General features: G+C 49.0%; 1 long non-coding RNA gene across 1 annotated transcript in view; it reads right to left on the bottom strand.

Moving 5' to 3' along the window:
- LOC127041002 (uncharacterized) overlaps positions 1-14,538 on the bottom strand; it is a 150,899-nt gene that overhangs the window by 57,122 nt on the left and 79,239 nt on the right. The window lies entirely within an intron of this gene.

Below are 14,538 nucleotides of genomic sequence, written 5' to 3'. Positions count from 1 at the left end.
CCAGAGAGCTGGGGTTGATTTAGCATGCTGCCGCCATCAGCTGGTCAGAGCAACCAGGGCGGGAGGACGGAATTTAGGATTCTCCCACCAAGGGGAGGTGCTGTTGGACTCATCTAGTGGGGGAGAGTCTGAAAAATATTCTCGGTTCCCAGAGAGGGGGCAGACAAGCTGGTGCCACACACATTTTCACAGGGAATCAGGCTCCCCCTTGGGAAAAACTCAAAAGAAGCCCAGACCCAGGAGTGTCAGAGAAGGGAATCACTGTTTGCTTTAAGAGATGGGTGAGGGAAACCTGCAGGTCCTTAGATCCTTCCAGCACCTGATAGAACCATTTGTGGGGAAAGTCTGGGGAAGCCAAGGAGAGGGAAAAAGGCCTTGCAGCTGTTGTGCAATCACCATGCTCTCAGCAGAAGGATCCGGGGAGCTTTGCTCTCAGAACACACAAGGTGACAAAGTTCAGAGCCCTGTTGCATGGAGTCAGACTGTGATCAGCTCACAGTGAGAGGAAGCAACACCCCTCCCTTGGTCTCTATGCCAGAGCTCCTATCGTCTGAGTGTCCTTCCTGCAAGACTCGGTTGCTGAGAGGGTTGCGATGGGGTAAATTAAGACAGAGGAGGATTGTTCCTCCTGATTTTTTTTGCGTGGCTCTGTGATCCTGCTGGAGGAAGCATCCTTAGAGTTTATTTCAGTGGCTTGTGTTGGGCTGAGGTTGTGACCCTGAGTACAGAGGTTCCTGTACTCTCTGTTCTTAACCCCTCAGGGAGTGGAGAATGGAGTACTGTCAGAAAGTGGATAGAAAGTAGCCTAAGAAAGTGTAGCATAAGTGAGAAAAAAAACAACATTATCAGCTTCCTAGTAGTCTAGTGGTTAGGATTTGGCACTTTCATTACCAAGCCCTGGCTTCAATTCCCAGTCGGGAAAAACTGACTTCTATTAAAAAAAGCTTCAGTCATTCTTCACTTGCAATGTAAATAAATTTGTGACTGTTTCCTGATTCCCCCAACTTCCCAGTGTCTCCATGGCAGGGCTGGCTCCAGGCACTAGGGATGGCCAATGGAATGGGGAGGCTTCTGTGGCTATTGGGTCCTCTCAATCTCTCTTGGAGGGAAATACTCACTGCCAAAAGTGGCAAAGGTAGAGCTGCCGCTGATTGCAGCTTTTTTATTTTTTGTTTCCGCTTGGGGTGGCAAAAATGCTGAATCTGGCCCTGTTCCATGGAAGACAATTTGTTAAAGGACTCAGCCTGAGTTCTTAGGTCTTAATCCTGAAGATATTGTCCCATCATGGGGCCATTTCCATCCTCTCTTTCATACAGAAGCACAATTTACCTTGCATAGCCACAGGAACAGCAAGATCTTTCTCTGTCCCTTGTGCAAAGCAGGGGGCCAAATTCCATGGAAACAATGGATGAGTTGGGGCCCTGGGCACATCCAGCCCTGGCAGTGAGATGTTCCCTTCCCTCTTTCTTTATGCTCCTGTTGTTATTTCATGGATTGTCTGGGATGGGGGAAAAGCTGAGTTCACTCCAGGTGAAGGGTAAAAAGGACCCTCAAAGTCTCAGGACCCAACCCCTGCTACCGGGATCACTGAGGTGTTGGGGATTTGATTAGGAAAGGGACTATGTGCATTGTCAAGGTGGGGAATGAATAACAATCTACAACCAGATCCACCTCATTAACCCCTGACACAGGCTAATCCTGCTGCAGCTAGAAGGGAAACTGGGAGTGATTCTTTCCTGTTCAGCCATGGAAACAATGACCCAATTGCACCGCAGTGAATGTGCTGGGGAAAGTTGGACTTCACAGGCAGGTGGAAACACCTAGAACTCCCCACCCCACTTCTGCCACCAGGGTGAGGTGTTGAGCTGCTCACAGCATACCCCACAATAATCTTACAGCAGGGGATTGCAGCACCCCCACCACCCAATGCAGGGGAGAGGGCTTAGTGTATCTCTGCACCCTGAGTCCAGGGCACAAACTCTCTCTGTCCCACACATAGAATCTTGCCCTGCTGCAAAGTGAGTCCTATGAACAAGTAACCTCCAGGAGAGCAGGCCTGGTCCTCAGAGAGGGGAATAGGCTTCTTGTGAAGCTTATAGGTCACTGGATGCAGTGAGAACAGGAAGGCTCTGAGTATAACCCACAGCAAACACAACCCATCTGAGGATGTAGCTCAGTGGTAGAACACATGCTTTGCATGTATGAGACTCTGGGTTCAATCTCCAGGTTCATTTTTTCACCTTGCTGCTTTGCTCATGCCCAGAGGGGATGTGGCCCACCAGTATCCCTGCACCAGTTTCAGTCCTGCTCAGTGAGGGGCAAGTGCCAATTGCATGGAAGGTCTGGGGGGTTTCTGCTCCAAAGTCACCTTGGTACATTTAAGATTCCCTCTCACTGTGCTGCTTGGGACAAGGGTAGATGAGAAGGGCGAATCCTCCTGCACTGGGGGGAAAGGTCCCATCTGCTCAGACTGAGAGGCAAGGAAACAGAGGGGCAGTCAGTGCTCGGAAAGGAGAGAGGTCAGTGATGTACACCCGACAGGGGACACTGTCTTTTTGAGTATCACAGGGGTAGCTGCGTTAACCAGGATTTGTAAAAAGCAAGAATCCTGTGGCACCTTATAGACTAACAGATGTACAGGAGCATAAGCTTTGAGGGGTGAATCCCCACTTCATCAGATGAATGGAGTGGGAATTCTGTGCCTGGCTAGCCAACTACAAAAGCAATTTCTTCTCCCTTGGCGTTCACACCTCAGCTGCTAGAAGAGGGCCTTATCCTCCCTGATTGAACTAACCTCCTTATCTCTAGACTGATTCTTACCTGCATATTTATACCTGCCCCTGCAAATTTCTGCCACATGCATCCGACGAAGCAGGTATTCACCTGCGAAAGCTTATGCTCCAATACGTCTGTTAGTCTATAAGGTGCCACAGGACTTTATGTCTTTTTGAGGTGAGTGCAGCTTGCTTGGGAGGTGCTGAGGATGGATAGAAAAAAGGCTGGAGTCAATGACAGATGAGACCAGAGAAGGGGAAGGGGAATGGCAGCCCCACAGAAGGTCCTGGGTGCTCTGATGCCCCAGTTATTGCACCCTGGCCTGTCGTAGAGAGAGAAAATACACAGAGGGACCCAGCCCCCATAACAGTGATCCCATGGACAAGAATCTGGTTGGAAGTGGGATGAAGTTTCCCTCTGGGCAAAGTGGAGCTGAAATCCCTCAGTGTCCTGGAATTTAAGCAATGGAAGCTTCAAACCCTGCACGGGTGTGGGCTGAGGTGCATCAGCAGAAGGTTGGGCTGGACAGAGGCGGCAGGTTTGTATAATTTTTGGTGGTGCCCAGAATGGGACCAAGTCCTGCCCCCCCACCCCACACCGGCCTTAGGCTCTGGGAGGGAGTTTGGGTGTGGGAGAGAGAGGGGCTGGGCTCTGGGAGAGAGTTTGGGTGCAGGGTCTGGGCTTAGTCAGGTGGTTGAGGTGCAGGAGGGTGTGCAAAGAGCAGGGTCCTGGAAGGAGTTTGGGTGCAGGTGTGGGGTCTGGGTTGGGGGTACAGGAGAGGATGAAGGGTGCAGCATTTACCTCGGGCATCTCTCGAAAGCAACCCGCACCCTCCTCTGGCAGCAACCCCTAAGCGGGAGGGCTGGGGGCATCTCTGAGCACTGCTGCCCACAGACTCCAGCCCTGCAGCTCCCATTGCCACAGTTGGCTCTTGGGGTGGGAATAGCATGTGGAGACCCCCCCCACACAGTTGTTCTTCCCGCAGATGGGGGGCAGCAGGGGATCTCCCCTGTTTGGAGGAATCTCTCTGGGCCCCACTGTTAGGTCTCCATCCTTTCTCCCCCTAACCACGCACACCCCTCCTCTCCCCGTTATCAATGTTTTAGAGTGACCCCTTCCTCCGTTTGTAGGATACAGACTCTCTGTGACAGAGACTGACTGCGGCTCCTCTCTGCATGGCCCCAGTGGGGAAGGAAAGAGACTGGGGAGGCAGAGAAGGTGGACAGAAGGAGTCAAATGGGGCTAAACCAGAATAGAGGAGATTTTCTTCCTGTTAAAACGTACTGGAGTCTCATCACTGAAAAGCCGCATCTTGAATTAGGTTTGAACCAGCTGCTTTTCAATTACCAGGCAAAGGTGTGAACCACAGAGACTGGGAACTGCCTGCTTCCCAAATCCATCTAAAAAGCGTCTACAGTGGTGCAATTGGTTAGTGCAGAAGGGCAAGCTGCTGGGATTATAAATTCAAGCCTTATCTGGAGCCCTGGATTCTGTTCCCCATGTACCTTCCCCAGCTTGTTCCTCGTACCTGTGTAGTTTGCTTTGCCTAATTCCCGTGGAAAGTGCCCTGCTCGGAAAAGGAGAGTAAGTTCTAAAATGTGGCAGTAGGTGCACAGCTTGGAAACATCCCCCCTGTGCTGCCATTAGTTCCAGGAGATTGTTCACTGGCAGGGCAAATTGATTTCTTTGCTGCTGAGAAAGCTGCCAGGACAGGTCTGTGGGCACCAGAGCTCCCTGCTTCTTCCAGCACACCCCTGGCTCCTTCCCTGCCCCAGTCACCGATGTAGGAGGGTCCTACATGCACGGAGCTTAAAGCTTTACCAAGTCTTCTTAGTGCAGTTGACAGCATGTCAGTCTCATAATCTGAAGATTATGAGTTCAAGCCTCAGAGGTAGCAATGGCTTCTGCTCCCTGCTTCAGATTCTCCAAAGGAAATCAGAGAAAAGAAACTAGAGGAGAGTGGTTTCTAGACACCCTCCACCCATCTAACACACACACAGAGACTTTTCTATGGCATTATCTTTTCCTTCTCTGTGCCATTTGTATTCTCCATAGAGCAAAATAAAACAAAAACATGCAAGTCCAAGCCTAATACAGCATGAAACTCAATACAGATCAAGTCTCACCCTCAGAGATCTTCCAATACTCTTCTTTTGCAAACTAGACTTATTTCTTGTCTGGTCACAATCTTTTCACCAGGTATAGTCCTTGTTCCAGCTCAAGGTAGCTAGGGGATTTCTCATGACTGCAATCACCTTTCATCTGTTCCACCCCTTATACAGCTTTGCTACGAGGCAGGAAACTTTTGTCTCTCTCCTGGGGAAGAGCCCCAGGTTTAAGATGGATTCCTGTACCAGGTGACATGGTCACATGTCCTGGGAGACCCCAAGCCTTCATTCTTCCTGGCCTGACTCACAGATGGTGCAGGACAGAGCCATCTGCAGTCAATTGTCCTGGTTAATGGGAGCCATCAAGAGTCCAAACCACTATTAATGGCCCACACTTTGCATCATTAAAATAGAATCTCAGAGTTATATTTCATATTTATAGTTTCAGATACAGGAATTATCGGTTCATACAAATAGGATGAACACACGCAGTAGATTATAAGCTTTGTAATGATACCTTACACGAGACCTTTTGCATGAAGCATATTTCAGTTACTTTATATTCACACTCATTAGCATATTTTCATAAAATCCTATGGAGTGCAACTTCACAGCAGGGAAAGGGTTTTTCTGTGGCATCTGGGAGCAGTTGAGTTTCATGTTCAGGCTGTGGTATGAGTTCCTCCAGGTTTCTCGTAAGCACACAGGGACTTTAGTGGGTGCTCTCAATATAGGAATGGCCCAGATATGCTATAGTGATGGCAATTGCATTTTCCTTTTTAATTTTTGTATTTCCAATGACATTTCTGTATAACTGTATTTTCTCCTGGATTTGATATTTAACTAAAGAAAGAATAAGGCCTCAGGGCGCCAGATGGAGGAGCAGGCTGAGGCTAGGACTGCTAAGAAAGCAAGAGTAGCAAGTTTTCTGTATTGTTTCCGGCCCTCATTTTCATGACTAATTTCTCTTCTGCATGAAATTTGCTATTTGTACATGTGAGCCTGGCTAGTTCATTTGGTAAAGCATCAGGCTTTTAATTTGAGGGTCTAAGGTTCAAGTCACTGGTAAATGAAAAAGACAGTTTTCCCTGTAATATCCTCCAAGATCTTCAGAAAATATCTCTTGAGGACTCTCCTTAACTTCAGCTTCTCCTTTCCTAGGAAGGGCCATGTATTGCCTAGGACTGAAAGGGCAACTTCCTCACATGCCCACTGGCCTCTCAGTCTGGATTAAGAAAGGCCTCTGGGAGCTGCAGCAAACTTCTGCATGACAGCTTGGTGAGCAAATGCAAGGTTGCCCACACAGGGTCATCCTTACCAGAAATCAGCACAGGTCTGGGGGTTCCCTATTGGTCCCATGGTGTAAGGGCCAGCACTCAGGACTTTGAATCCTGCAATCTGAGTTGAAGTCTCAGTGGGATCTGAGAGCAATTCCTGTGGCACCTAACCCTACTGGGTCTTCCAAGGCTCTGTCTTGCTTTCTCAAAGGCCATGAAATTCTGTCTTTTGCCTGCTAGCTGTTGTGACTTGAGCACAAGAGGGGACGTTTGATCCAGAAGCCTGGCTGTGCCTGGAGTCCTGTAGGTAGGGATGTGAGCTGCATTTCCTCTGAGTCCTGAAGCTGGGCTGCAGCCTGGCCTAGGAGGCAGCCCTATTGGTTGACCTACTGGCCCAAAGTCACTTGTGCAGTGTTGGTGTCCCCAGGAATGCTGAAGGGCCTAAGGGAGGGAGGCTCAATACTCCTCCCTATCAGTCAGGGCGGAAGAGGAGGGCTGCAAGAGTGGGCAGGCTGACAACCTATCCTGAAGGATGATCCCTCACTGTCACAGATCTTGGGAGACAGGCCAGTCCTTCCTTACAGACAGCCCCCCAACCTGAAGCAAATACTTATCAGCAACCAAACAACATAAACACTAACCCAGGAACCTATCCTTGCAACAAAGCCCGTTGCCAACTCTGTCCACATATCTATTCAGGGGACACCATCATAGGACCTAATCACATCAGCCACACTATCAGAGGCTCATTCACCTGCATATCTACCAATGTGATATATGCCATCATGTGCCAGCAATGCCTCTCTGCCATGTACATTGGCCAAACCAGACAGTCTCTACATAAAAGCATAAAAGGACACAAATCAGACATCAAGAATTATAACATTCAAAAACCAGTCGGAGAATACTTCAATCTTCCTGGTAACTTGATTACAGACCTAAAAGTTGCAATATTACAAAAAAAAACCTTCAACAACAGACTCCCACGAGAGACTGCTGAATTGGAATTAATTTGCAAAGTGGACACCATTAAATTAGGCTTGAATAAAGCCTGAGAGTGGATGGGTTATTACACAAAGTAAAACTATTTCCCCATGTTTATTTGTCCTCCTACTGTTACTCACACCTTCCTGTCAACTGTTGGAAATAGGCCATCCTGATTATCACTGGAAAAGGTTTTTTCTCCTGCTGATAATAGCTCACCTTAACTGCTCACTCTTGTTATAGTGTGTATGGCAACATCCATTTTTTCATGTTCTCTGTGTGTGTGTGTGTGTGTATCTATATCTATATATCTTCCTGCTGTATTTTCCACTGCATGCATCCGATGAAGTGGGCTTTAGCCCATGAAATCTCATGCTCAAATATTTTTGTTAGTCTCTAAGGTGCCACAAGTACTCCTTGTTCTTTTTGCAGATAAATTAATGGAGGTTAAGTCCATGAATGGCTATTAGCCAGGATGGGTAAGGAATGGTATCCCTAGCCTCTGTTTGTCAGAGGGTGGATATGGATGGCAGGAGAGAGATCACTTGATCATTACCTGTTAGGTTCAGTCCCTCTGGGGCACCTGGCATTGGCCACTGTTGGCAGATAGGATATGGGGTTGGATGGACCTTTGGTCTGACCCAGTATGGCCATTCTTATATTCTTATGAAGGGAGGGGCAGAGCACTGCAACAGAGTTTCTGTAGTGTAGCGATTATCATGTCTCCTTGACACGCAAAAGGTCCCTGGTTTAAAACCAGGCAGAAACGTGATGGCTTCCTTTTCCCAGCTCCTACTGGCCTGTCCTTGTATGCTTAATAGGTGTGTTATACTTCCCTCCCTCCTGCTTTTGTCTCCTCTCCCTCTCTGAATATCTGTGAAGTGGTTTTCCTCCTCCCCCTCCTGGAATGCTTGTGGGATGAATTGGCTGGTTGAACAGCTAGAAGAGCAGAAGAGCTTCCAGGTAGACAAGGTGTCTGGGACTGTAATTAGGCAGCACTCACATACCCAGAGCATGGACACTGCCCAAAGTGGAGCGTGACCAACCAGATGCAGCCAAGTCATCTCTAGTCGCAGGCCATTAGGTGCAGGTCCTTAAAAGGAGAAGGGGCCATGTGCTCAGGAGTCACTCACAAGCTTGTACCTCCAGTGAATGCCCTTTGCCTGGATTGCCTGGCCAGTGGTTCTCTGCATTGTATTTCATTGTGCCTCCGAAAGACTTATCTTCATTGCACCGTCCATAGCTGCACTGTGGGACATTTACCTTGCAGAATCCTGACATCTCCAGTGCTGTGCCTGTCCTGGGAGCATGAGTATGCAAGTGTGAGTGTGACACCCTCGCTTCCTCTTTTGAACTTAGCTGTCAGTATAATAAACCTGCTGCTTTCTGCCAAACTCTGGTGGGTCATTAGTCCTCCCTACGCTTACTAGCTGGCCCAATTTTGGGTAACAGCTGCGATAAGCTCAACCCCTGCAGGACAGAGGGTGGTAAAATGAGCTGGGAAAAAGCCTTAGCATCAGCAGGTGAAAACTAGATGACCTTGGCCAGTCACCTTTTGAAGCCTTGTGGCTTAGTCTCCTCTGCCCTTGGAGGTTGCCCTATGGCGGCCGGCTCTTCCTGCTGGCTTCCTTTGTGTGACTTGCCAAAGGAGGGAGTGAGGCAGGAATGGGTCAAAAGAGGAAAGTCTAGCTGAGGAAGGCAGGGCAGAAGCTAAGCCCATTTGTTCTGCAATGCCTGAAAAGCCTGGGGAGGTGTGGTTGGCTGCTGGGAGGTAGAATCCTGTGCTTACCTTTTGGCTTTCCAAGGATGGCTACTTGCATCCCAGGAGAAGAAGGATGGTTCTGGGTGAAAGGAAAACAAGCAAAGCTCTGGGAGGAAATTTGGGAGTGGGATGCAGGCTCTGCACTGGGGTAGCGGGTTGGGGTGCAGGAGGGGTGGCGCTTACCCCGGGCACTGCAGCTCCCAAAGTGACTGGTACACACAACCCTGGGGGAGCAGGTCCTAGGTGGGCTGTGCCAGGGGGTCTCTGTGTGCCGCTGCCTGCAGGCTCTGCCCCCAGAGCTCCTATTGGATGCAGTTCCTGGCCAATGGGAGCTGCGGAGTTGGTACTCGGGGCAGGGGTAGTGAATGGAGACACTCCCCCCGCACCAAGGATGCTGGGACATGCTGGCCATTTCTGGGAGTGACACGGAGGGACGGAGGCAGAGTGGGCAGGGAGCCACCTTAGTGCTGCTGGCACATCTCTGCACACCCATTGGGGGAGGGGGGAGAGGTCGTCCATGTGCTGCCTGGCGTAGGGGCAGTGCACAGAGCTGCCTCCCCTACTGGGTCTATTACAGGAGGGGGAGGGTCTTTTGGCCTGTAAGGTGCAGCAGGTCGGACTAGATGATCACATTGGTCCTTTCTGACCTTAAAGGCTCTGAGTCTAAAAGGGAGAGAGAAGTAAAGGAAGTTTTTTTAAAAAACCCAAACATTGTAATACCAGGTTAACTCCACCTGCTCATTGTATAGTCCCACCCCTTTCTTCCTCCATTGTGTGTTGAATGACCTGCAGAACATTGATTCTCTTATTCCATTGATAAACTCATACAATGTGACTGAAATTAAACCAATTCCCAGTAGAGGAAACATCACATCACTGTACTGGCTGGGAATCAAACCCCGGTCAACTACCTGGAATATAGCTATGCTCACCACGATACCACCAATGCATCTGATAGAAGTGTCACTTATGCTTGCCCAATGAGGCTAGACAAGCATTGAGGAGATTTTCTGCCCATTAAAATGAACTGGATTCTCATCACTAAAAAAAACCACCTCCATATTCACTTGGGTTTGAACCATCAGCCTTTCAATTAGCCACCAAAGTTGTTAATCACAGGGTATGTCTACACTATGGGATTATTTCAATTTTAGAGAAACCAGTTTTTGGAAATAGATTGTATAAAGTCGAGTGCACGCGGACACACTAAGCACATTAGTTCGGCGGTGTGCGTCCATATACCGAGGCGAGTGTCAATTTCCGGAGCGTTGCACTGTGGGTAGCTATCCCATAGCTATCCCATAGTTTCGGCAGTCTCTCCCACCCATTGGAAATCTGGGTTGAGATCCCAATGCCTGATGGGGCAAAAACAGTGTAGTGGGTGATTCTGGGTAAATGTTATCACTCAGTCCTCCCTCCGTGAAAGCAATGGCAGACCATCATTTCGCACCCTTTTCCCTGGATTGCCTGGGCAGGCGCCATAGCATGACAACCATGGAGCCCGTTCAGCCTTTTTTCACCGTCACCGTATGACTACTGGATGATGCTAACAGACGCGGTACTACAGCACTACACAGCAGCATCCCCTTGACTTTTCAAGTTAGCAAAGATGGTTACCAACCATACCGTCCCGTCTGCTGCTTTGCAAGTTGACAATGACAATTACCAGTTATACTGTACCATCTGCTGCTGTCATGGGTGCTCCTGGCCGGCCTCGGTGAGGTTGGCCAGGGGCGCATGGACAAAAATGGGAATGACTCCCCAGGTCATTCCCTTCTTTGAGTTTTGTCTAAAGGGAGGGTCAGTCCTGTCTAGACTATCAGGCAAGCCTACTAAAGAACCAGAGAGGGAAACGGCTTCTCCAGGTCAGAGCCCCAGACATCCCGCAGAAATGATGAGCTGCATGCCATTCCAGGGGGTGCCCCTGCAACAACGCCACCCGTTGCTTCCCTCCTCTGCTACCCCTCCTGGGCTACTGTAGCAGTTATCCCCCCATTTGTGTGATAAAGAATGCAGGAATGTGAAACAACACTAACTTTATTGCCTCTGCAAGCAGAGCTCAAAGGGGGCTAATACCGCTGAATTGCAGCCACACTAATCCTAATCCGACATAGCGAATTCTGATTTCAGCGCTACTCCCCTCATCGGGGAGGAGGACAGATATCAGTATTAAGAGTCCTTTACATCGATATAAAGGGCTTCGTTGTGTGGACAGGTGCAGGGTTAATGTGATTTAATGCTGCTAAATTATATATAAACTTGCAGTGTTGACCAGGCCAGAGAGAGCAGCAGGTTTTCCCTACTGTTTCCCATTCTTGTTTTCTAGACTAGTTCTTCTCTGCACCAAGCTGCTCTTCTACCTTGTGAGTCTGACAAGCTCAGTTGGCAAAGCATCGGACTTTTAAATGGAGGGTCCAGGGTTCAAGTCCATGGTCAGGTGGTGAACTACTTTCCAAGATCTTAAACTGTCTCTCTGCAGTCCTCTTTGACATAATGTTTTCTCTTCAGGATTTCCCCTTTCCTCAGAAGGGCCTTTTTGTGTGTGGGTTTGAAGGGGCAACTTCCTGACAGCCCCTCTGTCCTTGCAGCCTGGAGGAATAAAGGCCTCTGGGCATATAGCATGTTCCCTCCCTGCACACACACACACATAGAAGATCCCTAGGAATTAGAATCACCTGCTGCTTTCCCCTTTCCTGCTGGATCCCCAAATGATGATGCTCTTCAGCATAAACCCATGTCCCCTCTTTTCCCAGTGCCCCTCAATCCCAAACTTCAGTCCCTCCTATGCACACTACTTCTCACTCCCAACCAGAGCCTGCTCCTCTTCACCCTTCTCCTCTGTCCCTACCCACAGCCCCCTCAATCCCAACCCACAGCCCCCTTCTATTCCCAGTGCCACTCAATCCCAAACCACGGCTCCCTCCTTCCCTCCAGCAGCAGGTGCTTCAGACTCTCTCAGGGAGATTTTCTTGCAAGGTTTCGTGTATGAGTTTGCATGTGGATTTTACAGTATGTTGGAAATATGTTGGATTGCTTGCCGAAATGATCACTTTTGCCTGGTGTTGGATTCCCAGTCTCCTTGTTATTGGGGTAGGAGAAATAAAGCGTTGTTATCCTTGTTGTGTAAATTGAGGGCAGCACAACTGTGCTCGGCAGACCCCGACTGAAAGACTCACGCTCAGTTCAATAGCACTTGCTAGGCAGGGGACAGCGGTTCCAAAGCCAAATGGGCTGGTGCCTGGGTCCTAATACTAAAATTTAGGGGTTAGATCAGTGTTAGGACAGGGTGGCTGTGGAGGGATGAGTGAGTCCGCAGACAGCATAGTGAGAATAGTGCCTTCTTATTTTCCCCGTTTTCCACCCAGGATGGCAGGTGAACTGTACAGAGGCACCTCTGGGCTTGCACTGACTAAGGACAACAGCTGTGAGTGGGGTTCAGAGAGGGGATGGCTCATGTTAAAGGACTTTTGGTTGCTGGATTTATGAACCGTAGGGAGAAGGACACTGCCCAGCTTATTTGGGGGGTGGGTCTTTTCCTCTTGGTTTATGTTTATGCGTTGGGGCTGCTGACATGACTTCTGCTAACCCTGGGCTTACATTGCAATGTAGACACACCCTGAGAGGGCATCTATAACGTGATAAAAGCAGTGTGGCCCGGCTGGCCTGGATCATCTGACTTGGACTCCTGGGGCTCAGGTTGTGAGGCTAAAAAGTGCAGTGCAGACATTTAGGCTCAGACTGGAGCCCAGGCTCGGAGACCCTCACCCCTTGTGGGGTCTCGGAGGCTGGGCTCAAGCCCAAGTGTCTACACTGTAATTTTATAACCCTGCAGCACAAGCCCCACAAGCCTGAATCAACTGACCCAGGGTTTCAGAATAGTGACTTGGGTGTGTTTATGACAGTGCAGAGATAATACTACGCTATGTCCACGCTGCAATGAAACACCCAGGGCTGCCCCATGCCAGCTCAGGCTCCCGAGGCTTTGGCCGTGGGGTGGTAAATTTGCAGTGTAGATGTCTCAGCTCAGGCTCAATACTGGGCTCTGGGCCCCCTCAAAGTTGGGAGGGAGTTTAGCAAGCAAAAAAGGTAAAACCGCAATGAAGTATTACCCTGGACTCAATGGCATTTCTCCATTGGTCTGTCTGCTTTGGGGCAGGGACAATAGCACATCCTGCTGCATTCATTATTTCATAGGGTGGTTTAGGATTTTCATTTTCAGACACTGGGCACAAAGCAGGACTCAACCCTCGGCATAAACTAAATGAGCTGGCCACAGATTCTGGCAGCCACAATGAGCATTTGGTGTGAGAGCTCAGACCTGCCCCTGTCCCAGAGGGAGTGGGTCATCCATGAAGGGACTGGACCACTGACCTACCAGCTCCTAACTCCCAAACGTTCAGTAACTCTGTTATCAGTGCCTGTGTGTGTAATTTAAACCATAAGAAAACCCACACTGGGCTAGACCAAAGGTCCTTCTGACAACAGCCAAGAGCAGATACCCCAAAAGCCGCTCAGCAGGGCACCACTGGGAGTTATTATCCCTGCCTCAAAAGCAGACAGACCAACGGAGAACTGCCATGAGTCCAGGGTAATACTTCCCTGCGGTTTTACCATTTCCACTTGCTAAACTCCCTCCCAACCTTCTGGGCTCCTAGACCTATCCTAGTGTTATGTCTACACTGTGATTTAAACACCCAGGTCACCTGTCTCAAAGCCCAGGTCAGCTGACTCAGGGTTATGGGACTTGGACTGCAAGACTATAAAATTACAGTGCAGACATATGGACTTGAACCCAACGTCTGAGACCCCACGAGGGGTGAGGGTTTCTGAACCCAGGCTTCAGTGTGAACACAAATATCTGCACCACAGTTTTTAGCCTCTCAGCTTTAGCTCCATGAGCCCAAATCAGATGACCCAGGCCAGTCATGCTGCCATCTTTATCCTGGGAGAGATGGATTCTAAGGGTACGTTCCCATTGCAATGGAAGCCCAGGTGTGGCACGCTGTGCTTAAAGCAGCACCCTGCAAGCCCCATATTCACCACTCTCATATAGTGATGATACGTTTTGAAAAAGGCTGCCTGGTGAGGTATCATTTCAAAAATCTTGAACTGTTCATTTGTTGAACCTTAATGTCTTCTTGCATTCTATGGGCTCTCATTGGTTTGGGAAGTTATGAAGTTTGCTCTGTGTGCATTACAGAAATATGTTATGAAGTTGGGAAATACCCCCCACCAGCCTTTCAGGTGCGACAAGGGAGGAGCTAGACTCACTGCTGGCCTATTAAAGGTGGCTACAGTCCCAAGGACTATTCCAGGAACCGTGTACAATGCAGACTTCATCGAGATAACACAGCAACAATGGACACTGCTTGACTCACGTCATAGCAAAGGAGCTTTCTAGAAAGTTGGAAGAAACTATGAAAGAGGGGAAGAGACATCATGACTTGGCATCTCTCCCCCACAAATCAACAGCTGGAAACACACCTGGATGACAAAACTGATTCATAAATCAGAAGATAATAATAATAATACATTCAAACCAAAGTCCCCAAATAGCTAGTACTGGTTTTTCAGCTGAAAATTTTCAGTTTGGGGAATTTTGTTTTCCCAGTCAGACCTTGTCAAGGGAAGC

The sequence above is a fragment of the Gopherus flavomarginatus genome (assembly GCF_025201925.1).
Source record: "Gopherus flavomarginatus isolate rGopFla2 chromosome 13 unlocalized genomic scaffold, rGopFla2.mat.asm SUPER_13_unloc_1, whole genome shotgun sequence".
In the NCBI taxonomy this organism is placed as follows: Eukaryota; Metazoa; Chordata; order Testudines; family Testudinidae; genus Gopherus; species Gopherus flavomarginatus.
Note: the sequence above shows the minus strand (reverse complement) of the source record. Positions and strands in the feature narration are given on the sequence as shown.